Source organism: Aethalodelphis obliquidens, unplaced genomic scaffold (genome assembly GCF_003676395.1).
Source record: "Aethalodelphis obliquidens isolate GAN/ISIS:26980383/991018 unplaced genomic scaffold, ASM367639v1 scaffold55, whole genome shotgun sequence".
Classification (NCBI taxonomy): Eukaryota; Metazoa; Chordata; class Mammalia; order Artiodactyla; family Delphinidae; genus Aethalodelphis; species Aethalodelphis obliquidens.
In genome coordinates this window covers 2,394,221-2,421,144 of record NW_020837999.1, presented here as the reverse complement: position 1 = coordinate 2,421,144, position 26,924 = coordinate 2,394,221, and the positions used below count along the sequence as shown (strand labels likewise).

Genomic DNA, 26,924 nt, shown 5'->3' with positions numbered 1-26,924 from the left:
TGTGGGGCAATGAAAAAAAACTGATCTGTTAGAGGCAGAGCAAATGACAGATACAAAAGGAGGCTGAGGTTGAATAAGTAGGAAGGGTCAGACCAGAGCAAATGCTGAATGTGTCACATAGACGAGTTATTTGATGCGGACGTGATCTCTTCCAAGGGGGTGGCAAGGTGTCAGTGACAAGTGTGGCATCATGTAGAGTTGAAACTGAGAATAAGGGAGAGTTCTGCCACCAGTACAACACTCAGGCGAAGCCTGGGGAAAAGCAGAGCACTCTACAACCACATTTCCCCCATAGCTTGAGTTAAAATCCCAGGAAGAAGCCCCTTTGCTCTTGGGACATCTTAGAAACTTAGAGGTCACAGCCAAATCTGAGAATGAGCCCAGCCAAGAGGACCTCACATTACTCAGTGGTCAGGGAGTAATTAATTGTTGCTATAGAATCCGGGAAGTATTGGATCTTGTGTGAAGCCATGGGAATGACGGCCGTTTCTGAAAACACATTGGAGATATCGTTGGGAAAATGTCAGGTTTTTAATGACCACAACAGAATTTCAAGCGAATCCCTCCCTAATTTTGCTGTAGCTAAAAACATTGTTTGTTATGATTCTAAGTAATACTTTATAGCTTTGCTCTGAAGGTGCACATGCTGACATTTTGAGAAACCATATGTATTCCAGATGTTGTGTAACAGAGGTGGAGAATTGATTTACTGAGAGAAAAAGCTGGAAATGACCTAGATAAGTAGAGCAAAACCCAAAGGACCCAGTCATTTTTCTATTAAGATCAAGTGACTAATTAGATGGTAAAACGTGTTATAGTTCCCTGACTTCCACCTCCCCTCAAAGATGAGAAAGGCACATTATGTGTAGCCCCAAAGTAACACTTTAAAGGATGCTTCAGCGTTTACTTTATTCACAAGCCTGTAACTGGGCCATTTATTGCACTTAAAAAAAAAATTCCTCCTTGTGCCTCTACTGTGTCAGACACCACAGCATCTCCAAGGGTGGTGGGAACACTGAGTTTGTGCCAGCCGCTTCCTGGTTCAGCCTTGGTGTCCCCTCTGTTTTCTGATGCACTAGAAGGGCAAATCACAACTTGTGGATGTTACAGCACTGGGTACCCACCTCTCTGCTGGTACTTCACATATTTTAGCTCAGTGAATCCTCACATGTAAAGGTGGTAGATAATATCACATCCATGTTACATATTAAAAAAGTAAACCTTAGGGCTTCCCTGGTGGCGCAGTGGTTGAGAGTCCGCCTGCCGATGCAGGGGACACAGGTTCGTGCCCCGGTCCAGGAAGATCCCACATGCCGTGGAGTGGCTGGGCCCATGAGCCATGGCCGCTGAGCCTGCGCGTCCGGAGCCTGTGCTCTGCAACGGGAGAGGCCACAGCAGTGAGAGGCCCGCGTACTGCAAAAAAAAAAAAAAAAGTAAACCTCATAGAACATTTTGCCTCCACAGCCTATTTATTTTGGATAAGGAATATATTGACCTTTGGAGCTCCCATTTCTGGGCTCCAAACCTTTGCATTAAGAATAGCTCTGTCTTGTCACAGAGAGGTGGAACCCTTTGAAACAAAATTGCTGAATAACTTAGAAATGGCACTACGTTTCACTTACGTCAAGCAAAGTCCAAGAAAACAAAAGTTTGAAACAACAGAAGAGTTTGCATAGGAACAAAGAAAAATATTTCCCTTCCTCCTCCAGACAGAGGCCACATCATCTTTGTCACTATATCCCCAGTGCCTAGCATAGAGAGAAAATCTAGATGGTTCTCTGGGGACATATGAATTCATACGGTAGCCTTGGGTGCATGCATTATACACTCCAGACTGGAAGCTTCCTCAAAAGTCACTTTGGATCAGACACCCTGCTTCCAAGCAGGGTCACATCCAAAGTAAGCACCAAAAGGATCTGGCCTACCTACCTCCCTAAGGCGTAGAAAGCATTACAGATGGACAGTAAGGACAACAAAGAAGGTGTAAGATAAAATAAACTTGATCTACATTGCCCACTTGCCTTCTTCTCTAGTCCTTCCTTCCTCCCTCCCTCCCTTCCTTCCCCCTTTCTTTCTTTCCTCCTTTTTCTTTCTTTCTTTCTTTCTTTCTTTCTTTCTTTCTCTCTCTCTCTCTCTCTCTTTCTTTCTTTCTTTCTATCTCTTTCTTACTTTCTTCTTTTTTGTTAAAAAACAGTGATCTGTTGGTGGGAAAATTCCTGGATGTTTCCCACAAGCAGATGGTAATGTTCTCTTATTCTCATGTTATAGGAACCAGACAGAGAAGGGGGAGGTGGAAAAGGGAATGATAGAATCAGAATTAGACAAAGCACATCTGGCCAATCAGTAATCCTCTGGTTCTAATGACTTTTTTTTTTTTACACATTTAGACATTTTTTAAATATTCTTTTCCATCATGGTTTATCACAGGATCAGAATATAGTTCCCTGTGTTATACAGTAGGACCTTGTTTATCCGTTCTAATGACTCTTGAGAACTACAGTATTTGCAAGAATTATTTAACATTATCATTATACTATCATTACAATCAAGGAGTAGGCCAGTAAGAGATTTCATCTTCACTCTTTCTTTCAACAAATGTTTGGTCAGTGCTGAGTGTATCAGGCTTTGGGCTAGTTGCATGTTTTACAGAGATGAACAAACCAGAGTCCTTGCTGTCAGCTAGTTCGTAATCAAGACAACCCTGACAGCAATGACCATGTGGACTCATCACTGCTGGGACAGCGGCACACCCAGGATGCTGGGGAAGCCTTGGCGCGTGGCCAGAACAGGTCCCAAGACCAGATGACACTAGAGCTGTGTCTAGAAAGAGCGGTAGGATTTAGACACAGGCAAAGAAATAAAGGAAGTGATTCAAGGCAGGAGTAAAATTGAAATTGAAGTATGAAAACACCTGAGCTGTTTGGGAACCAGAGTTAGTTGGTACCTCTAGAATCTGAGATGGGGCTGAGGATCAGTAATTGAGGCTGAAGAAGCCACAGGGGCAGATCAAGAAAGACTCTAGCTCTCATGATTGGACATTAATGTGAAGGCAACAGAGAACCATGGAAGGATTTCCAACCAGAAATGAAAAGGTCATATTAGCACTTTTGGAAGTTCACTTGAGAAGCAACGTGATACACAGACTTGTGAGTCATGAAATAAGACTGGAGACAAAGAGACTAGTTAGCAAAGGGTGGCAAGAAACCAGGTGAGAAATTACTCAGGACCTAAACCAAGGACCATCAGTGAGGATGGAGAAGAGGAGGCCAACTGGCCAGTTGGGTGTGAACACTGAGTGGAGAAGGAGATGCCATAGAGAACTCCAGGGCTTCTGGCTTGACTTACCTGGTGGATATTGATATCATACAACAGACAATGTAGGCAAAGGGCACTTTTTGAGGAGGAAGATGATATGGGCAATGTTGGCTAGGTTGAGCTTGACGTGTCCGGCTGGCAGTTGGATAGCCATATCCGGAGCTCAGGAATACGGTCTATACTGGAGATACGAATCAGCATATGGGTGATCACTGAAGCTGTAGGCTTAAGTTCTACTAGATCAATAGCTTACAGACAGTTTTTCTGTAGCCCACAGTAGAAATACATTTAATATCACAATCCTATGGATATATACACACACATATAAAAATTCACTGAACAATATTTACTGTTGCAAAATGTGATGGACTCAAATAATTTTCCCTTTTATGCCATTTTTAAAAAAATGCAGTTCAGATGCATACTAACAGGATGCAACCTTTAATTTAAAACACCTTGTCCTACACTGTAAGCTTCTTGTGGCAGGGACCACATCTTACACAATTTGGATTCCCCAAAGTATCCATTATAATGCCTTTCACATAATTAATTTTTGTGGAAGGAAGGAAGGAAGGAAGGAAGGGAAGGGAAGAAGGAAGGAAGGGTTTTCTGACAATTTTCTCCAAAATTATAATGACATCTTGACTCCTCAATTCTCTTGAACTTTTATATATAGTTTCTATTTTTATCACACATTTCCCAGATGAATCAAGAATGAATCATTAGGGTTCCCTGGCTGTCCAGTGGTTAGAACTCAGTGCTTTCACTGCCATCGCCCTGGGTTCAATCCCTTGTTGGGGAACTAAGACCCAGAAGCAGGGTGACCAAAAAAAAAAAACCCATTAGTGCCTGAGGTGAGATCTGATGGTTTGCCTTTTCTCCCCACTGTGCCCCCAATACCAACTCCCTAAACCAACCAAGTATTACAGGCATAGTGTTTTAAGCTGGACTGAACTGGCCAAGCAATATGCTTACATGTCAAGGCTGCCGCTCTTTCTTTCTATGCAAAGATTGTCATGTTCTGTTCCACATGACCCCATCACAGCTGCCTGGACCAGAGGAAGATGGCAGTGGCAACCAACACACACTTAAAGAAGAGGAAGTAGAAAGCAAGAGAAAGCAGAAGCTGTGAGCAAGCGGAAGACAAGAGGAAGAGAGGACAAGACAGGTTGCAAAAATTAGTTGGTAGGAACAGGAGCAGTTGAAGAAGAAGCAGACTAGTTGAGAAACCATAACAACAAAGAGCTAGAAAAGTGCACTGTGGCCAAGTTCCGCTCAGAGGGACAAGATACCAAATTAAACTGTGATGAATCCTGAGTTACCTTCCACTCCTCTTAGTACATTTCAGGCTCTGTGACAGCTGGCTTTTCATAGATTCCTCTAGCTCCACGAGGCCTGGTTGTCATAAATAAAATTTCTCTCTCCCTTACTTTCTATGAATTTTTTAAATTCTTAAGTTATGGAAAATTTGCAAGAATAATATGGAGAACTCACATACTTTTTACACAGATTCATCAATTTTTAACATTTTGCCACATTTCCTTTGTGTCTCATTTTTTTCTGAAGCATTTGAGAATAGGATGTGTATATCATACTCCTTTGCCTCAGTATTTCAGTGAGTATTGCCTTAGAACAAAGATATTTTCTTCTACAACCACAGGCATCAAATTCAGGAAATTTTACACTAATGTAACACTTTAATAAAGTCCGTGTTTTGGGCTTCCCTGGTGGCGCAGTGGTTGAGAGTCCGCCTGCCGATGCAGGGGACACGGGTTCGTGCCCCAGTCTGGGAGGATCCCACATGCCACGGAGGGGCTGGGCCCGTGAGCCATGGCTGCTGGGCCTGCGCGTCCCGAGCCTGTGCTCCGCAACGGGAGAGGCCACAACAGTGAGAGGCCCGCGTACCGCAAAAAAGAAAAAAAAAAAAGTCCGTGTTTCTACACCAATGTTCATTGCAGCATTATTTACAATAGCCAAAAGGGGGACTTTCCTGGTGGTCCAGTGGTTAAGAATCTGTCTTCCAATGCAGGGGATGTGGGTTTGATCCCTGGTAGGGGACTAAGATCCCACATGCCGCAGGGCAACTAAGCCCACGCGCCACAGCCAGAGAAGCCTGCACACCACAACGAAGAGCCCGCGCACTGCAATGAAGACCCAGTGCAGCCAAAAAAAACAAAACAAAATAATAGCCCAAAGGTAGGGACAAACCTAATGTCCATCTAGAGATGAATGGACAAAGAAAATGTGGTATGTGCGTGCAGCGGAATATTATTCAGCCATAGAAAGGAATGATATTCTAATTTATGCTACAACATGGATGAACCTTGAAAACATCATGCTAAGTGAAATAAGCCAGACACAAAAGGACAAGTGTTGTGTGATTCCACTTATATGAGGTACCTAGAAGAGGCACATTCACAGAGACAAGAAGTAGAATGGTGGTTAACAGAGGCTGGGAGAAGGAGAAAATGGGCAGCCACTATTTATTGGGTACAGCGTTTCTGTTTGGAAAGATGGAAACATTCTGGAGATGGATAGTGACGATGGTTGTACAACGTAGTGAACGCACTTAATACCACTGAACTATACACCTAAAAATAGTTTAAATGGTAATTTTCTGTTATATTTTGCCACAATTTTTTTTTAAATTTCAAATTCTGTGGCTTGTCCCAATAATGTCTTTTATAGCATTTTCCCTCCAGTCCAGGATCACGCATTTCACACGTTGCATTTAACTATTGTGTCTCCTCATGAGGGTGACTGATTCATTCCCGTTTGCCTGGACTTTTCCGATTTTATCACGGAAAGTCCTGTGTCCTGGGAAACCACTCAGTCCCAGACAAACAGGGACGGTTGGTCACCCCACTCTTTAGTCTCCTTTGATCTGTAACAGTTCCTCAGACTTTTGCCTTTCATTGCCATTTTTAAAGAAATTGGTTCAGTTATTTTATAGAATATTCTCCCATTTTATTTTACCTAATGTTTTCCCAGGTTATGCCTTTCCAGCTAGGGTACCACATTAGTAATGTTGCATGCTTGCAGAGTACCTCAGTTAGAGGCACAAGCGTCCCTTTGCCCCACATCGGTATCTTAATTTTGATCATGGTCAAGGTGCAGTCCAATTGCACAATCACGTACTTACTACTTTCCTCCCTGTACATTTTTTTTCTTCCAGTTTTATTGAGCTATAATTGACATAGAGCGTTGTATAAACTGAGCTATACTTGACGTAGAGCACAACGATTTGACTTACATACATCATGAAATGATGACCACTATAAGTTTAATGACCATCCATCATCTCATATAGGCACAACATTAAAGAAATAGAAAAAGTGTATGTTTTCCTTGTGATGAGGACTCTTAGGATTTACTCTCTTAACAGCTTTCATGTGTAACATACAGCAGTGTTCATTATATTTATCATGTTGTACATGACATCCCTAGTATTTATTTATCTTACATCTGGGAGTTTGTACCTTTTGACTGCCTTCATCCAATTCCACTCCCAACCTCCCCCGCCTCTGGTAACCAGAAATCTGATCTCTTTTTTTATGAGTCTATGTTTGTTTTTGAAGTATAATTGACCTACAACACTATGTTAGTTCCTGAGACACAGCACAGTGTATTTCTATACATTTTTCTATTCTAGGTATTTCTATATATTTCAAAGTGATCGCCATGATAAGGCTAGTTACCATCCTTCCAACATATTTTTAAAATAAATGTTTATTATGGTATATAAGTGTTCCTCACAACCTGAAACAACCTGGGCAGAAGCTAAACATTTCATAGGAAACCTCTGACAGCATCCTTGCACTTGACAGAAGCAAGCATTTCAGGATCCCCTTTCCACTGTCATCATGGGGCACAATAAACCACTTTATTCCTCACCCCTTCCCTCTTTGGCCCTTATAAGTTTTTGAGGAGAAAGACTTTTCAAAATGCAAATGCTTCTATACAACCCCCTCTTTTTAAAAAATTCCTCACATGACTGGTGAAGAATGCATGTCTTCCTGTTTGAATTCTGTGCCTTGACTCTTATTCTCAAAAGTAAGGGTGTTTTCTTGGGAAAAGCACACTATTTAGGTGTAGCCGAGACCTCCACCCTTTTTTATTGACAGGCCCAACTGCCTTCAGGGTTTGTTGTATATTTAGTAAGTGATCGGTTCAAATGAACACACCTTCTTTATTAATTACCCAGTCAGGTAACCAATGAACCCTCCAAAAGCACTAGCAGTCATCAGAGGCGAGGCTTTGTGGGGAAAGAGGTGGATGAGCAAAGGTCTCAGAGCTGTTTGAAGGGCAAGAAGCCTTCAGATGCTGGGAGCGCTGTGACCTGGAATTCAACCATAACCCTTATCACAAGCCAACATGTCACAGAGTCCATTTAATTATTATGTTTTCTGTTAGTTCTCTACCTCTCTGTGCTAAAATGAAGAAATCCCCCTGCAGCCAGGGATCTTTATTTTGTTCACAGACAGCAGTGCCTGTTCCATAGCATGCATTCAATTAAAATCTATGGAATGAATGAATGAACTTGTTCATGAATGTAATTAAGGTAATAATGCCACTGACTTGTACACCTAAAAATGCTTAAAATAGTAAATTTTACGCTGTGTATAACTCAAAAATAGGTAAAAAAAAAAAGTCATCTGACATGGGTAGTCTTGGATTGCTCATGTACAGTTGACCTTGAACAGCACGGGTTTGAACTGTTTGGATCCACTTATAAGCAGATTTTTTTTTGCTAGTAACTACTACAGTGCTACCTGATCTTCAGTTGGTTGAATCCGTGGGTTCTGAACTGTGGATATGGAGGGCCTTATAGATGGATTTTCAACTGCAAGGAGGGTCAGCACTCCTAACCCCCTTCCCAGCCCCCCACATTGTTCAAGGCTCAACTGTATTTGAAATTACCTCGGTGGATCTGCTCTACTAAGGAATCAACCCAGACTAGTTCTTCTAGTTCTTCTTTCTTTCCAAGAAATGATGGAGGATCAGTCAGTTTCAAAGCCCCTTGACACAAGTTTTAAGTTTTCAGTTTTACTGGGGGGCTTGGATGTGGGCGACAAAGAAGAGCAGCTCCTTTTTGGTTTCAATCTTTCCTGCCATCCTTCTTCCTAACACGCACCTCACTCTCACTCCACCAGAGATTTGAAGAGTGAAGTCCTCGAACCCTAAAATTAATGATAGAATAGTTTTGTTTTCCACATTTCCCACAGGGAAAGGCAGGAATTCAAATTCAAATTCAAATATGAATTTGCATTTTCTGCCAGTATTCCTGGTCAGCCACCTTCAGCTGAGTACTTAGGTGCTGTGGCAACAGGGAACTTAGAAACTGCCCCATTGGATAGCATTGCATTTGCTTTTTCTGTTCTCAGATCCTTCTCCCCCAGTGATGAAGAGCCCATGCTTGCCAGCAATGAAGTCTAAAAAGCACAGAAGCAAGAATTACAGCTCAGGGAAGTTTTGTGAGATAGAATGGACAGGAGAAGATGGACCTACATTAATCATCCACTCTAGGGCGTTTTCTTCTTTAGTATTCACAGAACGCTTTATGATCTGCAGAAAAATGTGCAGGCTCTGCAAAACAGAACATGCAAATGGCTCCTGGTGAAATCATGAAGGATCAAAGCTATTTTCTCTTTGCCCTTCAAACTATCTACTTTGCTTTTTAAATATTTGAATGCTTTCGTACAAGTTGTGACTATGACACAAGTTTAAATATCCCATGCCCTTTCTGAAAAGATCCTGAGGTAGAAAACCCTTCACCCCAACTCTGACCCTTCTTTGAGGTTGGGGAGGAAAAGAGAGACTTAAAGGGATGCTCATTAATACAAGGCTTCGAAAATATATTGGGTGTTCAATTAAAAATATTCTATTGAATTTAATACCTAAGTCAATGAGCTACTATAACTGAGGAAATAGTAACAAAAGAGATTTTGCAAAAGGCAGAAATGATGAGTGCCAAGTCCCATCATTCATAAATTTTCTGCAATCTATGCAAATGCAGATTCAGATGAAGAAGCAATGAACAGATTTTGGACAACTACTTTGTACTATTTTAAGTCTTTTTACACATTTTATTTCACTTAACTTACATCCATATCTACATGTATCTACATAGATTAGGAAATCATGGCTCTTTTCTTGAGGCAAATGATTTGGCTCTCAGTTAAGAAATTTTCTCTCTCTTCTTCACTCCCCTTTTTTCTTCTTTTTGGAATTATAGAAACAAAAGACCATTCTTACTTTATTTTAATGCTATGCTTCTAAGACTCAGACATATTTTTCAGGATTCTAACAAATAGAAAAAGTATGTTTTTGTTATAAGGTTAATTATATCAAACTCTAAGGTTAATTATATCAAACTCTAAGCCAATATTTTTAATAACGGTATTTTATTATAACTATTCATTTTAGTTAGAATGTCACTACTGTATTTAGTTTAATTGTATGTTTTGATTCTGAATTGCAGTAAAAATGCTGGGTTTGAGCTAAAACTGTCACGGAAGTGGGCAGGAAAGTTGCAAAGAAAGTCAGGATGAGAACTATTCACTTGGAATCAGGCTCTTAGAAGAATGGAATATTCGACTCGTCCCTCACTCCTAACAAGTTCAAGGCACATTTTCCAACTCTCATTTTTTTTTAACTGTCATTTCTTAATTTTCAACAGTTAGCTATTAACCTACCTTTGCTTGTTTGTTTGTTTGAACATTTATTTATTTATTTGGTTGCATCAGGTCTTTGTTGTGGCAGGTGGGCTCCTTAGTTGCGGCTCACCGGCTCCTTAGTGGTGGCATGTGAACTCTTAGTTGCGGCATGCATGTGGGATCTAGTTCCCGGACCAGGGATCGAACCCAGGCCCCCTGCATTGGGAGCGTGAAGTCTTAACCACTGCGCCGCCAGGGAAGTCCCTCCAACTCTCATTTTTGGTAAGAAGTATCAATGAGCACAGTGACTATATGCAAGTTATTCCACAACATAAACTTGATTGATGTTAGTAGTGTATCATTGACAATTTTCATTCTAAGCAAGACAATTTAGCAAAAAAAATGTAGATAAGGGTAATTTAAAAAGCATCATACTAAATAACACATAGGTTACTGCTATATGGCTTATTCAATAATACAACCCCACTCAAAAATTTATATACACTCCCCTCTGCGTAGAGACTATTATATTATTGCAGTTCCCACTCCAGTGAACACAATAAATAACTGCTGAGTTGTTAGAAGTTATTGATCAGTACCCATGGAGGTATAGATAAATAGATAAGTTTCAGGAGAAGACAGATGATCCTGTGTATATGAGCTGTAAGAAATAGGAATTTATTAGAGAATGCGAGATCTGAAGCATGAATATCTGAATTTCAAGAATCTGTTCTAACACTTAGAAATTGCATGACCTTGAGGAAGTTCATTTTCAACTGTAAAACAAGGAGAAAAATATTACTTGCCTTCCAGCAGTGCTATGGTGTTTTGAGAATAAGTGATAAGGAACATTTTTTAAAGCTAAAACACCATAGATAAGTTATAATAATAAATACTTTTAGCAAGATTCGGATTTTAGTTTCCATTTAAATTTTTTTATTTAAAAATCAGTTTCCAAATGCTCATTTTAAAAATCAGAAAAACAAATATAAGGGGAAAAAAATATCCACAGTCCTGCCATCCTTCTTCACCTTCAAGTCTTTACTCAGCTATCACTTTCTCAGTGAAGCTTTTCAGGACATTGGGTTTAAAACCGTTGCACAACCACCTCCACACCCACAAACACCAGGCACTCCCTGACTATAGCATTTCAGGCCACGTGACCCACTATTTAATTTATTTATTTGTGTATTGTCTATATCCCCCAGGAATTTGAGCTCCATGAGGTCAAGGACCTTTTTCATTTTGTTCACTGTTGTCTCCCATTGTAGTATCTAGTCCCTGTTCCTTGTCAGCATTCAATAAATATTTGTTAAATAAATCAACAAATCCAAACACAAGTACTATGAACACTTAGATGTGTTTCTTCTAGTGTTTTGTTTGTTTGTTTGGGGTTTTTTTTTTGCGGCACGCGGGCCTCTCACCGCTGGGGCCCCTCCCGCTGCGGAGCAAAGGCTCCGGATGCGCAGACTCAGCGGCCATGGCTCACGGGCCCAGCCGCTCGGCGGCATGTGGGATATTCCCGGACCGGGACGCAAACCGTGTGCCCTGCATCGGCAGGCGGACTCTCAACCACTGCGCCACCAGGGAAGCCCTCTTCTAGTGTTTTTAAATTTTAAATGCAGTGAGTGTTATTTTTAACATAAAGAATATAAGTAACATTTATTGAATGCCAGACATTGTGCTAAGGGTTTTACCTACTATTTTTTAATTTAATATGTCAACAACCCTGAGAGATATTATCCCTGATTTACAGATGAAAAAACCAAAGGCTATAAGTGTTAGGCAATGTTGCTCATCGTCATGCTTCTAGTAAATTGAAACTGGATTCAAATCAAAGTGTATGAGTCTAAAGTTTGTGCAATTTCACTACATCGTTGTGCTCTATAGTTGTGCTCTTGCAGTGTATTTATTTGTATCCATTTTTTTTACTTTGTTTTACGTCTAGGTATTTCCTCATGTTATCACATTTTATTTCCTACTTTATGGCCAAAGCTAACTGTGCATATGAGGATCATACTAGAGAGAGCAGTAATATGCGTTGGCTGAAGCTCATAAATATCTATCCTTAAGTGTTTAGTTCTGAGCTTTCCTAAAAAATCATATTTAATATAAGCTCTGTGTTTTTGCCCAGAGGCCCCTCCCTACTCCTGTCTACTTACTCACATTTGTATTAGTTGGGATTTCTGGACTCAATCTAGCTGCTCAAGCATTTTGTTCTTTAGCGGGGTGATTTATGAGAGAACACTGGATTGGCTCACAGATTTGAAGCTGAACAGTTAAGCCTTGAAAGGATGTGTCAGCTGGACCCTGGCCACCAGGGCTCTCTACTCATCTCCTGCCTCTGGCGTCATGCTCTCAGACCAGTTCCTCTGTGGGAGTAGAAGACATAGCTGCCTTGGATGTACATCCTTGCAGCTTTCTGACCAAAGGGAAAAGGAATATCTTTCTCCAGCTCAAGTTTGAAAAACATTGATAAAAAGACACTGATTGAACTGGCTGGGACCTTGTGCTTATCCAGGGACAGATCAGTGTGCCAAGAGGAATGGAGAACAGCGACCGACTCAGCTTGGGCCATGTGCCTTTCCGCTGAAGCACTTCACAGGTAGTAGCTCCCACATGATTTTAAGGAGCATCCCCCCCCCCCCCCCCGCAAAAGAAATGTCTGTTCTGGACAGACAAAATATTAAATGTTCCACTGTAGGACCAGATCAAACTCTGCCATCTTCTTTAACCACTTCAGGCCTCATTCACTCATTATGAAGAAAGATTCATGGAGCACCTATCACAAGGTAGGCACTGCTAGGTTCATTCAATCAGTCAACAATGTTTGTTCAGAGCCTCCTGTGCCAGGCACCTTGCTAAGTTTCTGGGGACACAACAGTGAGGAAGAGAGGTAGGTCTCTACCCTCTAGAACTTATACCCTATGGGCACGACAGTCAATAAACAAGTAGATATATGACACAATCATGGATTGTGAGAAGTCACAAAGAGGGTGATATAATAAGATGGTAATAAGGGTAGGCATGGGGAATGGTGTTTGAAGAGCTGATAATAGAAGAATTACCCAACCCACCATGTCTTCTTTATGAATCTCTCACAGAGGCTAAGCACATGAAGGTTTGCTAAATTGAAAGGGAAACTAGAAAAAGGAATGTCCAGCTTAGGGTAAAAATAAAGGATATTTTTTGAAAATTAAGAACTGCTGGTTAAAGGAGGTCATACTCCCTTAGGAGTTTTGGGAAAAACACATCATTTAGCAGTCATTAAGAAAAAATGTGTGACCCTAGGAACTGCAAAGTTCACAAGGCTTCAATACACATTTCAAAACAAGCCCAAGAAATAACAATCAAATGTGTCATTGCTATACAACTCATTCAAAAACAAATCCACAACAAAAGGAAAAAAAAATAAGGCTGTTTTGCAGTTCACATACCTAAGCATCAAAGAACTTAAAGACTCCTCTGAAAACCCAAATGGCATGTTTATTTCTTTACAATGATTTCCCCTCCCCCCATACGTTTGTTTGTTTCTATGTGCAACAAATATGTAAAGAGGATTAAAATTTGTATTTTGAGATTGCTCTCAATATAATTTCACACCACATAGTGTCATGAACTTGCCCTCACTATACACACGTAAACATGCTTACATGCTTAAAGGCAGCATCATATGGAAAGGGCATGGGTTTATAGTCAGAAAGAACTAGGCCCCAGTTCTAAGTGGTTCTACCACATATTAGCTGTGTGACTTTGGTTACTTAACCTTTCCAGACCTCATTTCTCATCTGTAAAATGGAGATAATAATAACTTCAGAGGGTTGTTCTGAAATTTTTATTAAATGAGATGTACTGAACAGTAAGCAGTATGTGAAGCAGAGTAGGCATTCAATAGATGGTATTTATTTTTTTAAGATTCAGTTTATTACCAGGTCTGGACAAGACACAATCTCATTTTGACTAACTACTCTTGTATTCTATGAAAGAGCAAATTTAGTGTATATTATTTGTTTGCTAGTGATTAGGACCACACCAGAAATATTAGTTAGATGACAGCTCAGCGGCCATGGCTCACGGGCCCAGCCGCTCCGCGGCATGTGGGATCTTCCCGGACCGGGGCACGAACCCGTGTCCTCTGCATCAGCAGGCGGACTCTCAACCACTGCGCCACCAGGGAAGCCCAACTCTAATCTTAAGAAAGGTTTTCATTCAACAGTTCATAGAGATTATCTCTAAAGAGTAGAAATGGAAAAAGATGAGTGGCAGGGAAGGGAAGGGAAAGAAGGAGGGAGATTTTTACATTTCATTCCCTTAAATTTAGTCAAAATCTGCCACTCTGCAAGTATACCCATCAATTCTAGAATTACACAGAATAAATCTAATGCTGCCTCCAAACAACGCTTTCAGATCTTCAAAGACAACTACTTTGTTCTTTTTATGTCTTCTTTTCCTCAGGCTGAGGATCCCTATTCCTTTAAATGTTCATCATGTGATGAAGCACTTACCTTTGTTGGTTACTTCTGGAACATCCATTTCCTCTTCCCTTTTCCCACCAGCCCTGATTTCCAAGTGGGACTCCATGACTTCCTCCCTGCTCCAAGGGTAGAGGATAAGGCCAGTGCTAACATTCCAATCTCCTGGCCACAGTGATGGCAGCAGGGGTGGGCACTTGACTTAAGCCAGTCCAGTTAGAGTAAATCTCAGGACTTTAGCAAATTGGTTCTGAGGTGTGGGATGAGGGTGAGGATGCATGAAGCCTTGAGAGTTATTGATGTCTGTCTTAGACCATGAAGGGAAGAGCCTACTTGAAAATGGTGCCAATATCCAAAAAGCAGGTGGAGAGAAAATCTGAGTTGTGGTTGCATCATGTGAACCTACAGCAAAGCCTTGTCTGAAGGCAATTCTGGTTCAGAATTATGTGGTTTCAGTTTACATGAGTCAAATTCTCCTTTTTGCTTAGCCCAGTTTGGTGCTAGTGTTTTGTTACTTGCAACTAAAAATATCCTGACTGATACACATGAGATGGTGTTCTTATGGTTGCCTTCCCTTGGACAAACTCCAGTTTGTCAATGACCCTCTTACCAGAGTCCCAGAATAAAACCTATTATTCTAGATGGAGACTGACTAGTGCAGGTCACAGAGGGCCTCTCATGAGACTGGATTAGAATGTAGTGTTGTTATAACTCAACCTGAGACTGGCATTAGGATTCTGGGCATCCCAATTCCAGTGACTCTCACCAGAAAACTACCTTCTTTCCCAAATAATTTACCAAATTGTAACATAAGCCCTAAACACCCAGGACCTTGTAGGAGAAAAGGGGAAAGTATAGTTGAGAATATACTTTCTACCTGTTCCTTCCCTACAGAAAGGCTCAATCCCTTCTGTTTCTGCTTTAGCTTTCAAAATAGAATCACCAACTTCTTCCTTAGTTCAATTTTGTCACATATATGTTCAAAAAACCTGCAGGTTTTCAAATACAATTACTATACATAAATACTGTGTAAAAAAGTAACATTTTTCTAAGCAAAGTGACCACAGTGTTTTGCAAGCATGTGGAATGATTGCTCCCTACCTACAATGAGGTAGTAGCATCAGGGAGGTTTCATCTGAGGAAGGAGACAGCTGACTAGTCCCCGAGAGGCCTCTGAGGTGATATTTCCTTGGTAACTACACAAAGATCCAGATTCTGGACCTCAGTTGGGAAAGTCCACAAACTAGATTTTCTGAGTGTATCCCCAGAGTTGCAGACTCAGTGAAATACTCACATGAGAAGGGCCTGTAAACCAGAATACTAATGCATTAATTTTTAAATGGAGATGACCCTTCTGGGCAGGAAACAGATGACCTTTGTCTCATTCAGAAAACCATACCCCCTTTCCTGAGGACAGATACCTGGAAAGTTGGATTAGTAATCAAGATAATTGCTGGGTGAGCATGGAATTAAGAGAAGTTGATTGTCTTGAGGACTTTTTCACCCAGGTCATGATTGTCCTTGATCAAATATATCCTTACATGTAGGGACTATGGCATGGGTCCATGTTGCCAAATTGTTCTTTGCAGAATGACAATAGCTAATATTTATACCTGGTGCTTACCATGTGGTCAATCGCTATTCCAGACATCTTACCTATGAACTAACTTAATCTTTATAATGAAACTTTGAGATTTTTGTTATTAGTTTCATTTTACAGATGGCAACACTGAGTCACAACAGGGTGAATCATTTGCTAAAAGTTGCATCATTAACTAGGTGGTAAAGCTGGATTCCTAGACTGCCCGGCTCCAAAGTCCATGCTTGAAATTGCTGTGCTGCACTGCCTCTTGAACACTACGTTCTTTTATGCTGCACACCCATCTCTGTTGCTGCATCCTACATGCTACGTGGGTTAGTTCATATCCTATTTGACACCATTTTCTATAAACCTGATTCCTTATAATGCTGTGTCTCTGAAATCTTTTTCTTAAAAAGTATATATATATGTATATAGAGACATATGTATATAGAGAAGTTTTAAAGAAAAAGAGTATATACCATATATGCATGTGTATGTGTATAAAATCCTTACTGCTGCCTCCATATATACCAACAAATATGAGCAAAACCATGCTCGTATGGGCTGTTGGCCAGGATGCGAACTTTGTTATATTGAACTAGACAGCGTGATGATAGCTGTTAAAATAGCATTCTGCCTATACTTAATCCTTCTCCAAAAAAGGAAATATTTGGTTTCAGGGCGGTATTTAGTAGTTATAGCAAGTAATACTAGAAAGGAATGGGAGCATGCATTGGCCTCATGTTAGAAAGTGATGCTACAGTCAGACGCAGCTGCTCCTGGACAAGGCTGGAGGCAGCACACCCTCGGTCACGCACTCTGCATCGCCACAAAAGGCCCTGGTTAGGGCTGGATTTTACTAAGCTAGTCACATCCTTGTTTCACAGGGATTTTTGAAAAGCTGCTATAATTTTAAGGAGGAGTCCCTTGTTACTTTCTTTTTTAAAATCTAATGTTTTAAAACATAGATTAAAAATTCACATGATTCCAAAACCTAAAGGTACAAAAGGTTATACAGGAAAAAAGAAATGTCTCTCTTACACCTAAAGCCCCAAAACTTGGTTCCCCTCCTGGGAGGCAATTATCAGTTCTTTATTTATCTTTCCAGAGGTATTCTATTACCATTTTCTTTTACGGTCACATTTTCCCCTAGTGATATGTGTCTGAGACTTTTTATCTTGTTTTGCCATGCTTCCCTCAATTTCTTTCCTGTATGTTTTTGAAGAAGACCAGGTCGACCTTCCCCGGGGACCTTCTTCAAATGCCAGCTTCCCACTGGTGGATATTGGTTTTATCCTCTTTCCAACTCCAATTTCTGCTCTGGCTAAAAGTTATTTTGTATGGGACGGCTGGTGGTCCCAGGCACCTTCTGATGAATGATGGATGGGACCAGGAGCAACCCTTCCCTAATATCATTAATTGCGAGATTTTTGCGAGCTCAAAATTCTAAGAAATGACAGTTGCCTCCAACTGTTACCAGCTGTTAATTTGGCTGAAGTGGTGGGGATCTGACTCCCCTTCAGCAAACAATCTGGGACAGCGGTTGGCTCATGATATATCTTCCTTTACAGCCTCTGTGACACTCAATTCTGAATTTCTTAAGCCTAAAAATAGTATCCTAAACCTATTCCAGAGTCCCCACATCTACCACTGACCATGTAACCTTGCAGGAGAAACTTCCCTTGGTCCTGGGTTCCCCATCTGTACAATAAGGGGACTAGGTGCAATGATCTACCTGCTTCCAGCCCTAAAAATCTTAAAATATAAGAATGGGTTCAGTTGGTAAATGGTTAATGTCACTTCAGTCCTTTCCTCTTCCCCTCAAATCACCTGAAACTTGAAGGAGTGAAGAATCTGGTCACGATCTTGAAGCAATACCCAATGTGTCCCTGGGCAATTTTAGAGCAACTGCTAAGGGGTTTCTGCTTTTAGCTGCCTTTGCCCTAGAGGGTTTAAGAACTGCTTGTTTCACAGCTGCAAAAAAAATCTTTCCTAATCCCACATAGTGGCAAGTAAGCTTTCTTTCTCATTTTAAGTTATTATGAAGACAAGTATTAATTTTTTTAAGTGTAGAAAGGCAGTGGGAAAAAGGCAATCCCCCCTTTTTAATCTCACCTGTGTATATCCAGTTAATCTATAATTCTCACCCAATTTGAGAGTTATTTTGAGTCATCAGCGTGACAGTTTTGAGGTATGCTTGTTGAATTAGGTGCTTCTCCCTGAGAAAGGCCAATGAGGCTTTGCGAGTTGGGGTCCATTGGGTGCCATATTTCCATGTTCTGAAACTGAATTCCGTCAGGGACTCTGAGGTGTCAGTTTCTCAGGACCCAGCTACACAAATCAAACTCCCAAGAGACGGATTTCTACCCAGATTAACAATTTGTCTGTTTGCACTGGGAAACGTACTTTCACTCAGGTCTGCTGTGTATACACCACCTCCCCCATGTAAGGTACCTGGGGATAAATTTTTTTGTCAGAAGATTTGATGAGTATGGCATTAGTAAAAGATAACATATCTAGACCCTGATAGACAGGGTAAGATAGAAAATTCCTACTCTACAAAAGAGATTCCTAGAATGCAAGTGTCTCATATTTGGCTCACTTACTCACTCAGCAAACATCCCTCAAGCCCCCCAGCAGATATACTGAAGCTATTAAAGCTTAAGTTTCATGGTCCCTCACTTGGGTCTCAAGACCATGGGAGGAGCCTTCCTAATATGTTCATACATTCCTATGTTTTTGCAACAAAAGTAGCTAATTTAAATGCAATCAGTTAAGGCTTCCACCTCTTGGCACTCCTACTTCTCTTCAGTCACACTTCCCCTTAAGTAAGGTGGCGTTGGAATGGTTCAGGCATTTTTGGGGTCTGATAAAAGAGAAGTCGAGCTGGGGATGCATTTTGTTTGGGTTTAGTGGCTTACAATCACTTCTGTAAATAGTTAAGTCATTGCTGGTTTTCCAGTGTCAGAACAGCTGCAAGGAATGCTTCTACGGCTTACTGAGCCAGCTTGCCCAGCAATGAGACATGAAGGTCCTGGGCCAGAAGTCACATTACAATATGAGTATGTCCCATTGCATCAAAAGTACATGGCAGGGCTTCCCTGGTGGCGCAGTGGTTGAGAGTCCGCCTGCCGATGCAGGGGACATGGGTTCGTGCCCGGGTCCGGGAGGATCCCACATGCCGCGGAGCGGCTGGGCCTGTGAGCCATGGCCGCTGAGCCTGCGCGTCCGGAGCCTGTGCTCCGCAACGGGAGAGGCCACAACGGGGAGAGGCCCCCGTACCAAAAAAAAAAAAAAAAAAAAAAAAAAGTACATGGCAAGTAGAAGAGCAAGAAGGTTTGAAACATATAGACAGAAGGTAATCCATGGTGCTGAGGGCCTCCTGGTTCCCCTCTCCGGTCTGCTGTGCCCTGCCCTTTTCCTCCAGAACATCTGACACATCCTCCTCTTCAAGGGACTTGAGATTTTTACAAACCCCAGGAGGAGCCTTAGACTTCATGCTGTATGGTAAATTTTGTCTGGCAAAAATCCCCAGGACAAGGAAACATGAAGGGGCCTGGGAATCTGCTCAAAAGGGGGGGAAATGAAAAATATTGAGAATACAAATTAATACGAACTGAATACAGTGGCGATGGAGGAGTGAGAGTATTAAGGGGATGGAAGTGAATGGGAAAAGGTGTATGGGGGGCGGGGGAGGGAGGATTTGGCAGACACTGACAGATTCTTTTTTTTTTTTTTTGCGGTACGCGGGCCTCTCACTGCTGTGGCCTCTCCCGCTGCGGAGCACAGGCTCCGGACGCGCAGGCTCACGGCCATGGCTCACTGGCCCAGCCGCTCCGCGGCATGTGGGATCCTCCCGGACCGGGGCACAAACCCGCGTCCCCTGCATGGGCAGGCAGACCCTCAACCACTGCGCCACCAGGGAAGCCCCGGACACTGATAGATTCTTGCTCTCCATTTCCTTTCAGAGAAGCTGAACAGATTGTTGCATTTCCAAGGCCTTCTTTTTGCAAAGTCCACCACGATTGGTTAGGTTAGGCTTTGTGAGTTACAATGGCATTTCAGTTGTGCCTCCCTGAGGTCATCCTGATTAAACGTGAGGGTTTTTGAACACTTGATGAAATCTTTACTAAATATTGAGTAGACTGAAAAGAATAATAAATTATAGATATATGTCAAGTACTCAATCTTCAAGTTTAAGAAAACAAATTAACCTGTGAACCTCTCCCCACATAATCCTCTTCCCTTCCTCCTCAAAGGTAAGGACTATAATTTTGTAAACAGCATTCTTTGCTTTCCTTTATAGTTTTATCACAAGGGTTCATTATCCCTAAACACTATATTGCTTGGTTTGCATGTGTTTTATCTTTATATAAATGAAATCATACAATAGGTATCCATCTGTGACTTGTACTTTTTATTAAACATTATGTTCCTAAGATTCACCAATATATTTGTAAATCATTAACAGCTGTATGCTGTTTTGTTGTTTGAAATATACCACTACTTATCCATTTTACTATTCATATATATTTAGATTGTTTCCAGGTTGGGTTTTTGCAAATCATGCTACACAGATCATTCTTGTACAAGACTCAAGCTACACACATGTAAGTTTCTCTAAGGTATAATCTAGCAGTGGAATTGTTTATTGGCTGTGTGCCTCTTCAAATTTATTAGATAATACTAAAAATAGTTTTCAAAACTTATCGTGCTGATTTACATGCTTATCAGCTGTGTATGAGAGTTTTTTCTCATCGCTCAAGACACTTGTCAACACTTGATATTGTCAGATTTTTTAGTTTTAGCCAATCTGGTTATACAGTTGTGTCACATTATGATCTTAATTTGCATCTTCCTAATTACTAATGAGGCTGAACATCTTTTTATATGTTTATTGAGCACCACGTTTCTTCTGCGACAAGAACATTAAAACATATTTTCCTCATTTTTCTATTGAGCTGTGTGTTTCTTGTTTGCTTTGTAGGAGTTCTTTTATATCTGGTTATAAATTATTTGTCAATTATGTTTTACAAATATCTTCTCCAAGTTCGTGGCTTGTCTTTAATGAGCAGGTTTTGTTTGTCTGTTTAATGCAGTTAAATATATTAATCTTTCTCTTTTGGGCTTATGTTTTAAAAATCTTGTTCAAGAAATCTTTCCCTACCCTGAGATCATGAAGATATTATCCTGTGTTATTATCTAAAAGTTTTATAGTTTTACCTTATACTTTTATGTATTTAATCCATTTGAAATTGATTTGGGGGTATGGTATAAGATAGAGGTCCAAATTAATTATTTCCCTATGGATATAGCATTGTCCCAGCACCATTTGTTGATCCTTTCCCCATGACCTGTGCTGATAATGCAGACCTAATTTAACTTTCCACATCCTTGTGGGTCTGTTTATTGGTTCTTTATTCTGTTTTATTCGCCATTTTGGCTATTCCTAAACTAACACTACACTCTTGATCTTACAGTTTTATGGTTAAGTCTCAATATCTTGTAAGACAGTTACCCCAGACCCACCCCCAACCTTGCTTTTCTTCAAGATATTCTTGGCCTCTTGTTTCACATATGTATTTTTTAATTAGCTTATCAAATTGCAAAAAAAAATTTAAATGTGTTGTAATTTTTATTGAAATTGCATTGAATTTATAGACCAATCTGGGTAGAATTTACATGCTTATGAAATTAAGACTTATAAGACATAAAATGGAATATCTCTCTATTTATTTAGGTCATCTTTAATGACTCAATAAATTTGAAAACAATTTTTTTGACATTTGTTATGTACTTCTTTTGTTACATTTATTTCTATGAGATTTATTTTTTATGCTATTATAAAAGGTAACTTTAAAATTTTACATTTTCTAACTGTTGCTGGCATACAGTAACACCATTTTTTAGCCATCAGCCTTGTTAAATACTCTTGTTAACTAATTAATTAATTATTAATTTTTGCGTAGATTCTTTGTAATATTTACTGGTTAGTTTCTTTCCAATCTTTATACTTTAACTTCCTTCTTACCTTCTTGTTCTTGTCAGGATCTCCTGTATGATGTTAAACAGAGCTGGGGATAGATGCACCCCTGATCTTGTCTCTATTTTAAAGAGAATGCTTTCATATACCCTAAGAAAACCATAATTCAAAAAGCGTCATGTACCACAATGTTCATTACAGCACTATTTACAATAGTCAGGACATGGAAGCAACCTAAGTGTCCATCGACAGATGAATGGATAAAGAAGATGTGGCACATGTATACAATGGAATATTACTCAGCCATAAAAAGAAATGAAATTGAGTTATTTGTAGTGAGGTGGATGGACCTAGAGTCTGTCACACAGAGTGAAGTAAGTCAGAAGGAGAAAGACAAATACCATATGCTAACACATATATATGGAATCTTAAAAAAAAAAAATGGTTCTGAAGAACCTAGTGGCAGGACAGGAATAAAGACGCAGATGTAGAGAATAGACTTGAGGACATGGGGAGGGAGAAGGGTAAGCTGGGATGAAGTGAGAGAGTAGCATGGACGTATATACACTACCAAACGTAAAATAGATAGCTAGTGGGAAGCAGCTGCATTGCACCGGGGAGATCAACTTGATGCTTTGTGATGACCTAGAGGGGTGGGATAGGGAGTGTGGGAGGGAGGCTTAAGAGGGAGGGGATATGGAGATATATGTATACGTATAGCTGATTCACTTTGTTATGCGGCAGAAACTAACACAGCAATGTAAAGCAATTATACTCCAATAAAGATGTTAAAAAAAAAATAAAGAGAATGTTTTCAGTATGTCCCCATTAATTATGATGATTGCTGTAGGTTTTTTTGTTAGTGTACTATATCAGGTGTTTATTACTGTGTAACAAACAACCCCAAAACACAATGGTTTAAAATGACAAGAATTTTATTATTTTTCATGATTCTGTGTGTTGACTGTGGGGCTCCACTGGGATGGCTTGTCTTTCTGTTCTAGGTAGTATCAGCAGGGCTGGCTGCAATCTGGACAAGATCCAAGATGGTTGGAAAACTGGGGCCTTTCTCTCCTCCTGGTCTTTCTAGGGTTTCTCTCTCTGGCTGGCCTTTCCAGGAGGAGAACCTGACTTCCTTGATCGCTTAACTTGTCAAAGTATAACACTTATTGACACTTTCACTTTCAATAACATAAGAATCTTCTATTTCTAATCTCTCCTGGACTTATATGCTATTGTAGAAGTGCTTTTAGTCTATACTGATTTTTAACCTAGCAAGGTGTTGTTATTGTTTTATGTAGTTTAGATTTGTTTATATTTACTCAAGCATTTACCACTTTTTTTTTGCTCTTAATTTCTCCTTGCATCTCAGACTTTCCATTGGGGATTATGTTACTTCTGCTTGAAGTATGTTTTTCAGAATTTCCTTCAATAAAGTGGCAAACTCTCAATTCTTGAAAGATACTTTTTGCCCGCTATACAATTTTAGGTTTGTTTTTTTTTTCTCTCAGCCCATTAAAGATATTACTTTACCACTTTTCTGACTTCCACTTCTACAGTTAAATCTAATTTCCATTCTTTTGAAAGTAATATATTTTTTTCTCTCCATCTTCTTTTAAGGTCTTCTCTTTCACTTTGCTGTTCTGCAGTCACATTATATGTCTAAGTATGAGTTTTAAAAATTATTTATCCTGGTCTTCCCTGGTGGCGCAGTGGTTGAGAGTCCGCCTGCCGATGCAGGGGACACGGGTTCGTGCCCCGGTCCGGGAAGATCCCATATGCTGTGAAGCGGCTAGGCCCGTGAGCCATGGCCGCTGAGCCTATGCGTCCGGAGCCTGTGCTCCGCAACGGGAGAGGCCACAGCAGTGAGAGGCCCGCATTCTGCAAAAAAAAATTATTTATCCTGCTTAGGAGTCTTAAAAACTCACACCAAGATATAGCCAAGAATTGAAATTGGAGAGATAGTTGGGGATCAGATTGTGAAAGGTTTTAAAAGTGATACTAAGGAGTTGAGATTTTATTCTGTAGAGCAGTGATATTCAAACCTCGTAGCTGTGCACATTATATAAGAATTTTGGAAAATATGTGTTCCCTTGCACATGCTTAACATGTATAATTTTCATCATAGGTCATATAAGTTCATTTCTTCCTAATAAGAAAGAGAATATACTAAATATTTTATAAACTAAAATAAGGTGAGGATTGACTAAAATTGGAATGTTTTATGGCATATCTTGAATATATCATATTTGATATATATTTGGGTATGATTATATACTATTTGAAATACATTTGTGTGCTTCTTGAATAAAGCATGCCAATTTAAAAACAAATCACATATAATTTTTACCCATCAGTTTTATTAAATGTCTTAAAATGTTTATACTTTAAAACATCGTTTCATTTAAAAGAATAAGAATGACTTACCTATACTGCTTCAGATGTTCTGAATTTAGGCCATCCCAATATGAGATCAACACTGTTCCTAACTTGAAGCTTCACCCTTAACAAAAATACGTGTAGGACACAAAAAGGCAGGAATGCTTTCATTAATCATTAAAGAGGGTTCCCTGAAACCAATTGTCATTGCAGGTGGTGTAATCAGTCACAGAAGAGGTCTAAACAAATTCTCCAATGTCACAATGGTTTCAGAGGATCAATCAATCTCTCTGTCTCACACACACACACACACACACACACACACACACACACACACACACACACACACACACACACACACACACACAAATGCAAACAGACCTGGATGTACCACATTTACTTTTGGAAAGGGATTCAGGCAGAGGTAAGAGGTTTTGCCCACAAATAGTTATCTGCTTCAAACGGACAGGAAGTAAGGACCTTTTACTTGGGGCAAGAATGATTGGCTATAGAGAAGCAAGTCATAATTCTACTATACTTCATTTGGAGGTAGGTTCAAATGACCTAATGGCCAGATCTTTCTCTCTTCTTGTAACAGTAAACAGGTAACTAGCACGAGTTAGAAGAGAGGCATTTTTCATAACATATAAGTATGACATGTTCAGTTACTGCAATATTTTGAAATTTACCTTTTTGAAATTTTACTTGAGAATGGTAAATTAGAGTTATTTTAGTTATTTCTACATTTTTCTCCAAAAAGAGAGAAGTATGAGAAATGTGTCATGGTAACTTTAGACGTATAGAGAAGAATTTGATCAAGAGTATCCTAGAACAAGGTCTAATACATATTTTATGATTAAGTGTTAATTGTCATCAGTTATGCTTGATTATACTAAGCATTAACCACTGGACCACCAGGGAATTCCCTATTTAGACATTTATCATAATCAAGAAGGCACACATTATGTAGACAAAGTGTCCTAAAGCTAGTTCTGATTTTTTGAGTTATCTAACATAAGCTATTTTTTCTCTTTAATTTCCCTAATTTTCATGCTAGAAAGATAACTCAAACATTATAGTGAACAGCTATAGTTTTTGATTGCTCAGAGCCATTCTTTATTTGGAGAACTGTCCCTTTGCACTTTATTAGAGCTTGGTGGGGGGCTGTCATCTGCTACCCACTCTCCCCTATCATGGTGACAAGTAAGTAAACAAGCCCTGGCTAATCAGAGTGATCCAACTTTCCAGGTAAAGTGATTGGTTCAGGGGTAGACACACAACCAAGATGAACCTCTCCTGGGACTTTTCAGCCAGAGCTGGAGGGGAAACATGCATTTCTAGTCCTATGGGGCTGGAAGGGTGTGCATCTGGAGTGCTATCTTCTCATCTGTAGAAGTAGATGAGTTCAACAAACCAATAAAACAAGATCTGGGAAATGGAGGAAGGGGGCCTGATTATATAGCTTGGCCCCTACATTTAATTCCCGTCTGACATCATGTCCTCACACTCCCACACATGTGGGTGTGTTTTAAAGATAATTCGAGTTGAGTTTATAGCACTTACAACTGGAGGAGTCCTGGTAAGTACAGACATCTTTCTAATTTATTCATATATGCAAACATTCACCATGAAAGTGAATATATTACAATGAAGTATGTTAAAAATGTGGTCCAGGTGTCACTTGTACCCAGTCAGTATAACCAGCAGTTGAGAGCCTAGGCTCTGGAGTCACACTGTCTGCCTGCCTGCAGACTAAACATCACCTGGGGCTGAGAAGTGCTGCCCCTCCACAGGGGCACGGGCTTTCCAGGGAGGGCTTCACACATCAGGAACCAGGGCTGATTGCCATTTATCATCGCAAGACACTATCATCTTTCTTAGAATTGTGTTATGAGAAATGTCAACCATTCTTTGCTTCGTTATCTGTACAATTCTAGGAAGAGAAAGGTGGAACAGGAGAACCAAGAGAAACAGGAGCCAGCGTTTTTTCTATGGATGGGTAGAAGGTTCCTACAGGTTGTGCCTGTGAGGAAAGCATACAACCTAAGCTGCTATTGTGAAGCCACCATTTCATTCATTTCATCATCTACTTGGGCCCTGCAAAGCTTTTTTTTTTTTTTTTTTTTTTGCCACCCTGGTTCTGTGGCCCCCTATCACAGAAAATCCTCTCCAACACTACTGGAATATTTTCACCTGTCTGTTATGCTGCCTGAAACGTGAAGATTCATTTGGGTTAAGAAGCCTGCCAAGGGACTTCCCTGGTGGCACAATGGTTAAGAATCCACCTGCCAATGCAGGGGACATGGGTTCGAGCCCTGGTCCCGGAAGATCCCACATGCCGCAGGGCAACTAAGCCAGTGAGCCACAACTACTGAGCCTGTGCTCTAGAGCCCGTGAGCCACAACTACTGAAGCCCGCGCACGTAGAGCCCGTGCTCCGCAACAAGAGAAGCCACCGCAATGAGAAGCCCGCGCACCACGACGAAGTGTTGCCCCTGCTGCCGCAACTAGAGAAAGCCCGCACACAGCAACAAAGAC

General features: G+C 40.4%; 1 long non-coding RNA gene across 1 annotated transcript in view; it reads left to right on the top strand.

Moving 5' to 3' along the window:
* Positions 1 to 26,723, top strand: part of LOC113609161 (uncharacterized) — a 133,533-nt gene extending 106,810 nt beyond the window's left edge. The window contains exon 5 of the long non-coding RNA XR_003428524.1: positions 26,325 to 26,723. This is a non-coding gene — a long non-coding RNA (uncharacterized LOC113609161). The remainder of the gene's footprint in view (positions 1 to 26,324) is intronic.
* The last annotated feature ends 201 nt before the right edge of the window (positions 26,724 to 26,924 follow it).